This window comes from Nymphaea colorata, chromosome 6 (assembly GCF_008831285.2).
Source record: "Nymphaea colorata isolate Beijing-Zhang1983 chromosome 6, ASM883128v2, whole genome shotgun sequence".
NCBI classification, from domain to species: domain Eukaryota; kingdom Viridiplantae; phylum Streptophyta; class Magnoliopsida; order Nymphaeales; family Nymphaeaceae; genus Nymphaea; species Nymphaea colorata.
The window spans coordinates 1,894,669-1,901,193 of NC_045143.1; the positions used below are offsets into that span (position 1 = coordinate 1,894,669).

Here is a 6,525-nt window from a genome sequence, read left to right on the forward strand (position 1 = left end):
GAATGAATAAAATTTCCTCCCTTGCAGTCTCTCCACCTCCAGGTTTTAAATGAAAAATGGACTGTTGGTGTATGGAAGTTGATCCATACTGAACACTCATATGTAATAAGGGCATATATATCATTTTGTACAAATGCGGGTTTGCCCTAATCCTTATGTTTTGATGATGGCCGCCGTTCGAGAGTGTCTGTTCTGTGTATTCATAGAGAGAGAGAATACAAGTGATCTGTGTGACCGTGGACGTAGGAGATTGTTGCTCCGAACCACGTAAATCGGTTGTCTTCTTCCTTGTTGCTTCTAACCCCTTCTTGAGAGTGTGAGAAGAGTGTTTATTGTGTTGTTCCTAACATGGACTTGGGTCTTGAGTCCATCCACATGCGCTGTTGGCATTAGAGAGCTGCTGGGATTAGACCTAGGTGTGTTTTAGTGTGTCCATCAACGAGAAATTTCTTATCGGTGCTGTACACACAAGGAAGTTGCATGCTTGGACTTGCATGTCCAGAGATCGTTTGACCCGTTAACAAGGAAAATCTGGCTTCAGCCATATGCCCGGTAATGGAGGATAAGACGTTGGATAGAAGGTTCTGTTTTCTGTCAGACAATGGAAAACCCCGCTCATCTTAGAAATACAATCGTTAAATTAGTTTGGAAAGCAAAGATTGAGTTGCATGCAAAGCTTGTGCACACAAAAAGAAGAGTATTAAAAATGTTTTATAAAAAAAATGTACGTTTGAGATTTTTAATATTTTAGTAATGTTCATTCTATGAAGTTTCCTTTATCATCATCCTACGCGGTTGTCCACAAGTGCGAGCCTATGACCGGAGTTGCTTTCACAACTCGCCTCCATTACTTGTAACCTGCTATGCATTTTCTTGTTGTCAATCCATCCCATTTCATGCTTGACCCCAGAGAAAGGCTGTCGCCTTCTCTGCGATTCCTTCACAGGAAGGGCAGGTGTAGCAATTTTTTATTCACTGAATCAAACTGTACTTTCAAAATCTTAAAAGGGTCCACAGCGTCAAATTTTCTTTGAATGTTGCGTGGCAGCTGGGTTAATGGACCCAATGGTTGCGTGCATTGTAGTTTAAGGTACTGGCGCTCTTTTCGAGAGTCACTTTTTGCAGTCTGTGCACCAATTTCAAAAATTCTTGTGTTTGCGTTCCCTGGCAAGAATTCTCCGTTCGTAAGCTGGTCTCTTCCCATCTCACATGGCGTCTCACGGATCACACTTGGCTTCGCTCGGCAAGGAAAGTGTTTATCTTCTTCCGATATGTCTTAGTAGCTCCGGCCAACCGTCTTCTCGCCCGGGCTGCTTCGACACGAGGACCACCAAAGGAGGCGTCCACGAAGGCACCTTCAGCCAGGTGAGTTCAAGCACCGCAGACCGCCTCTTTCGGCTGGCCACCCCCCTGCTGGCCACTCTTCTTTTCGCCTACACCACCTATTTGTCGATGGAAATGGAAGGCGACCCTCTCACTGTATCTTTTTCTCTTGCGCTCTACTGTGTGTTTTTGCTCTCCACAGCTTCCATCCTCTACGCTCATTCCCTACGAAATGAAGGATCACAGGAGAAGAGGAAAAAGGGCTTGTACATAGTGATCTCTCTCTTTTGTGTCATCGGCCTTGCTTTCTTCACACGCGTCTATGTCATTCTCCCTCGACCGGCTTACTGCCTTCTCATGTTACCTTGGTTGCTGCCAATATCTGCCATCCTTGCGTTCTACTTCATCCGCCTTCGAATCCTCTCATCTGCCCGTGTAGTTGCAACGGCGGCTTACTAGGTACCCACCACTTCTCAATCTTTGGGCGGGAGGAGGAATTAGGAGCTGCCAAAACATAACTTTTTATCATAACAAGAAAAAGAGCAGCACTGAAATATAAATTTTCAAGATTTTTTGACAAACTTTTTTTTAAAAACTAGCTAAATTTGAGGAGCCCTTCCAGACTTTTGGCTCCACCCCTGCTTGTGTCTAATTAATCCTAAATGCCCATTTGGGACTTGCGTGATTCGATTTGAATTTGAAATTTGAGTGGTGAAATATATGTATGGCTCAATCTCCATTTTTCTCTGCGCAGGTGATTTGAGTTTCCGAGTTCATGTACCCTGCTCTGTTTCACCTCGTTCCTCTCCTTCAGGCTTGTTCCGTGCCGTCCCTCTGCCTTCACAGCCTTCGCAAACCGTATTCTGTGGTTCTTACTGCGTCCTATCGTAATAAATTGTTAAAATTAGTTGTCATATTGATGTTGTACAAAGCTTTATTGTGTTTCTGATAAATAATGTATGGTTGTATTTAGATGTATTGGATCTACCATTGTCAATTGGATTAGAAATGGGATCTTAACTTCATTATTAAATGCATGGTCACCCCTCAAAAACAACTGGTGTTTTCAGGGAGGGGGGGCCGCTTCGACCCGCGGACTGTTTGGTCTGCCCTTAAAAAAAAACTTGGCTCCGCTCCTGAGTGTTTCTGATACCTAATTGACAAACAGATCCAATCGATCCACTTGTAACAGATATATATTTCCCATGTAGGATTGATATGTTCAGACCTAAAAAAAAAATAAGGGTATGAGATAGATCGTCAAACCCGCCAATTGAGGTTGGGTAAGAGGGAGTCCGATCTCAAATCCTCGGATACCGGATTCTCAGATAGACTTAACAGGTTTCATATGGAGAGAAACTCTCCCACATAAATGAGTTGCTCAAAAAAGCACTTCTTCTCAGAGGTGACATGGTGACTCTTGAGGGATCAAAGGCTCTGATTCGAACATGCGACACCTTCTCTGCACCAACGACGAGCTACACCTGAGCCCATGCGTGCGACTGATGGAAAATGAACTTGGGTCTTGGGTCCAGCCACATGAACTGGCGGCGGCATTGAACCTAAATGTGTTTTTTTAGTGCTGAAATTTCTGGCTCCGGCAATGCACCAAAGCCGGTTGCGTGTTTGGAAGGTCATGTTGTTGTCACCGCGGCCAATGCAAACATGTACAGATCTGACCCGTTAACGGGTCGAACACTCCAACTTTCGGCCTCTTGCATGAAAAATGATAGCATTTTAATGGCCCCTACCTTGACCCTAGGCTCTTAGATTGGCACAAAAGAAAAGCGAAACATGTGGCCATTTGATCCAACTATGGTCCTTTTCTTTCAAAACCTCTGACTTGGATGGAGAGGATCCAAATAAGCTTGACCCTTAAATCTTTCGTTTGTACCTTGGAAATATGAGGGTATGGTCTTGAGTATGTCGGTTTCTCTAAGTAAACATTGAAAAGAATGAGAAGGTGTCGCGACTTTAACCACCAAATAGATAGGTATGAGGGCACCATCTACCCTCGGTCCAATGACTCACCTGTCGCCCTTCATCGGACTTCATCTCCCTTGGACGGAATTGTGGCCGCCTCTGCCTGAACTTGCATATTCAGTCTTTGAAGATTTGGATCAAGTCTTGTGATCTTGTCCGTTCTCTTGATTTTCAAAAGAGACAAATTCATTGCTGGACTAAATCGTTTCCTTTAATTACACCCAAAGAAAAATAACCTGATCGATTATGAAGCATTCAGGTTTCTGGCGTGCATATTTGATTTTTTGCCCCACGGCCACAGCTGTTGGAAAAGCCCCATCAAACCCGTCGGGAAATCCTTTGTCGACGGCTCATAGACAGTCGGTAAAGCTTCCGTAGGGAAAGGTAATCCGGACCTTTGAAGCCGTCAAGCGAAATGTGTTGCCGACGTTACAAGCAGTTGGAATTGATTATCCATTTCCCGACGGTTTCCGACATCGGGAAAGTTGGAACTTTGGTTTTTGATGTGATTCTTGTCCGGACACCACTAACGATCGGAAACAAATATTCACACACACACACACACACACGCATATATATATATATAACATCGGGAAAGTTGGAACTTTGGTTTTTGATGTGATTCTTGTCCGGACACCACTAACTTTGAAACAAATGTTCTCTCTTTCTTTCTCTCTCATATATATATATATATATATATTTATTTATTTATTTATTTATTTATTTATATTTATATATGTGTATATATAAAGAGAGAGAGCCGATAAAATAAGAATCAATACCAAAATTTGAGGAAAAGAAATCCCCCAATCAATAACAAACGCAAGAGAGAGAAAGAGAATTAACAAAGAAATTAAGTATTATAAAAAAAAAAGAAAGATTACATATCATGTGGTATTAGCAAAAAAAAATTAAAAATTACATATCATCACATCCGTCCTCAATAATATACACATCCAGCTAATATTTATCCAAGTTACATCAGCGAATCATCCGACTTCCTAAGGTTGTTGATTTTGTTCCCTCAGATTTGTGTTTGTCGCGGTTTGAGTCCCAAATCTGTGGCGTCTAGTAACATTCATTCCTTTAGCTGCGCCTTTAATGTCCATTGCAAGAGGGACATGCAAGAATTTTAAGTGACCCTCAACTTCAGACATCTGCTGGTAGATCCCTTTTCTACTGGTAGATTCCTCTATGGATAAGGGCATCAAGAAGACCTTGTAAAACCCTTCCGCATGTGCCCACCACGAACAAGCGTTCTGATAATCGAAGAAGGTCTAATAAAAGCAAGATTGTTATAAGCCAACAAAAAAAAAAAAAGGTTCTGAAGGTCAGTATCATTAGTGTACAGATAACCTTCAGAGGCAGGAATAAGAGGCACAACTCTAGTCCTTTACTCTTGCACATTCCATCGATCTGCAAAAAGGGAAAAACAAGAAGGTGGAAATCTAGCAACTTACATCGTCATTGATGTTGCTGTAACAAAACTAGAAATTTCTACTTGCCTCCAAACTTCTTGATTTGGTCCTTTCAACACAAATGGCCTTTTCCTTAGCTCATCAACAGGTGCGAAGATAATTAGTAATTAGTAACAACATGCGCAAAGCTAATTAGAAATATTGCATCTTGCTGTCATGTAACCACAGAACCCTGGGCTGTGAAAATCAGTTCGCTGCTCAAATCAGCTAAACTGCCATCTTGGTGTAAACACAGAATCCTGTGTTGTCTCAATCAAACAGAAAAAAAGAAAAAAAGGAAGAGTGTGTGAGCTCACTAACTTGAATCAGAGTCTGGGCTGTCTGAACGTAGGAAGCTCTACCTTTAATCTCAACTGTCATCTCATCTGACATACCCCTGCTTTCCGAGACAGTAAGTATAGCAGCACTGATACTACGTATGTATGCAATGTTTGCTCTTGCCACACCCATGATATCCTCTGCATAATAAAGAGGAATCTTCATCGTTTGCGTCACCTGATAAGGCATACCACACAGTAAAGCAAGAAACAAATGAAGTCCATGTTTCTTGCCACTACAGAAATAAACGGTCTCACAATAAAGTATAAACATTCAACTTTGAAGCCATGTCTCTGTTTCATTAGCATGCCATTTTTTTGGCGAAAAGAACAGATGTCGTCTCCAGTTAATAAAGTAGATACGGCTCTCCATTAAAACAGCTTGGTGGTTTAAATTCTTAAAGTATACTGTAGGGTTTTCCAAGGTGAACACTAGCAGGTAACATTGAAATAAACAGAAAATTTCACGTGAGAACAGCAGCCACATGAACTTCAAAAGGTTTCCTAAATCTCTATTCTCAATTGGTTTTGTGGCTTTTATCATGTATAGGTAATTAAACACCCCAAAAGGACCAGCAAACATGGATCTAACATTAAATTCTGCACACAAAAGGTTGACTATTTGTTGTTTCAGAGACCTATATCACAGCCAATGTTAGTTTGATCAGTAATATAAATTGCTACCACAGGATCACCTTAAAGCCAGTTTCCCATGTAAGGGAATCACTGCAAACCATAGAGTTTAACTTTTCTATAATCTAAACCCAAAGACAAATTCTTGCTCTCTACCACTATCATTTGCAATCCTCCCCATTCTCTAAATGCAGGTTTGATGTGAACAGAGTATAAGACCATTCAGATTTCAGACTTGGAAAAAAACAAAAATATGGAGCAATTCCCTGCATCTTTGGACTTCACAGAATAATAAGAGCATCCAACTCGGATAGATTTGTCACACACACACACATATGTCTGGTGTGGGCATCCAATGTCAATATTTTTTAGTCATCACTGTGTGATTATTAGCCCTTCCAATGAAATTTGTTGTGGGCTGGTATAAGTAGTGGCCCCTATGTATCTCCGCACTTAAATTCCATCAACTTCAAATTATCCTAGGCCAAATCCTTAGCCAAGTTAGAATATGCAGTTGTTTTTCTCCTTCTGCTACTTTTGGATGTGGAAAAGTAGAAAATTCGATTTTAAAAAAGAAGAAAAAGGATGTTGGTCAATTAAATAATATTTGTCGAATTTTACCAAGTTTGGTTGAGAGGTATATAGATCTTTTAGTTAATCATTCTACCTGTCGGGCTTAGAAAGTCTCCTTAATTAGGTGCCTAATTTTGACACCTTCGTTTCTTGGATAAAGCATATTTTCGTATGTATAAACAGAGCTTTTCATTCATTATGAAACTGATATGTTACAC

At 40.9% G+C, this 6,525-nt stretch overlaps 1 long non-coding RNA gene across 2 annotated transcripts; it reads left to right on the plus strand.

Annotated features, from left to right (window-relative positions):
* The first annotated feature begins 1,132 nt into the window (after nucleotides 1-1,132).
* Nucleotides 1,133-2,348, plus strand: LOC116256475 (uncharacterized). 2 transcript variants are annotated; one of them, XR_004173136.2, is made up of 3 exons: nucleotides 1,133-1,365; nucleotides 1,526-1,782; nucleotides 2,078-2,348. It is a non-coding gene; the product is annotated as an uncharacterized LOC116256475 (long non-coding RNA). The 2 variants fall into 2 exon arrangements; XR_007573666.1 differs by having other exon boundaries at nucleotides 1,133-1,782.
* Nucleotides 2,349-6,525: the final 4,177 nt, after the last annotated feature.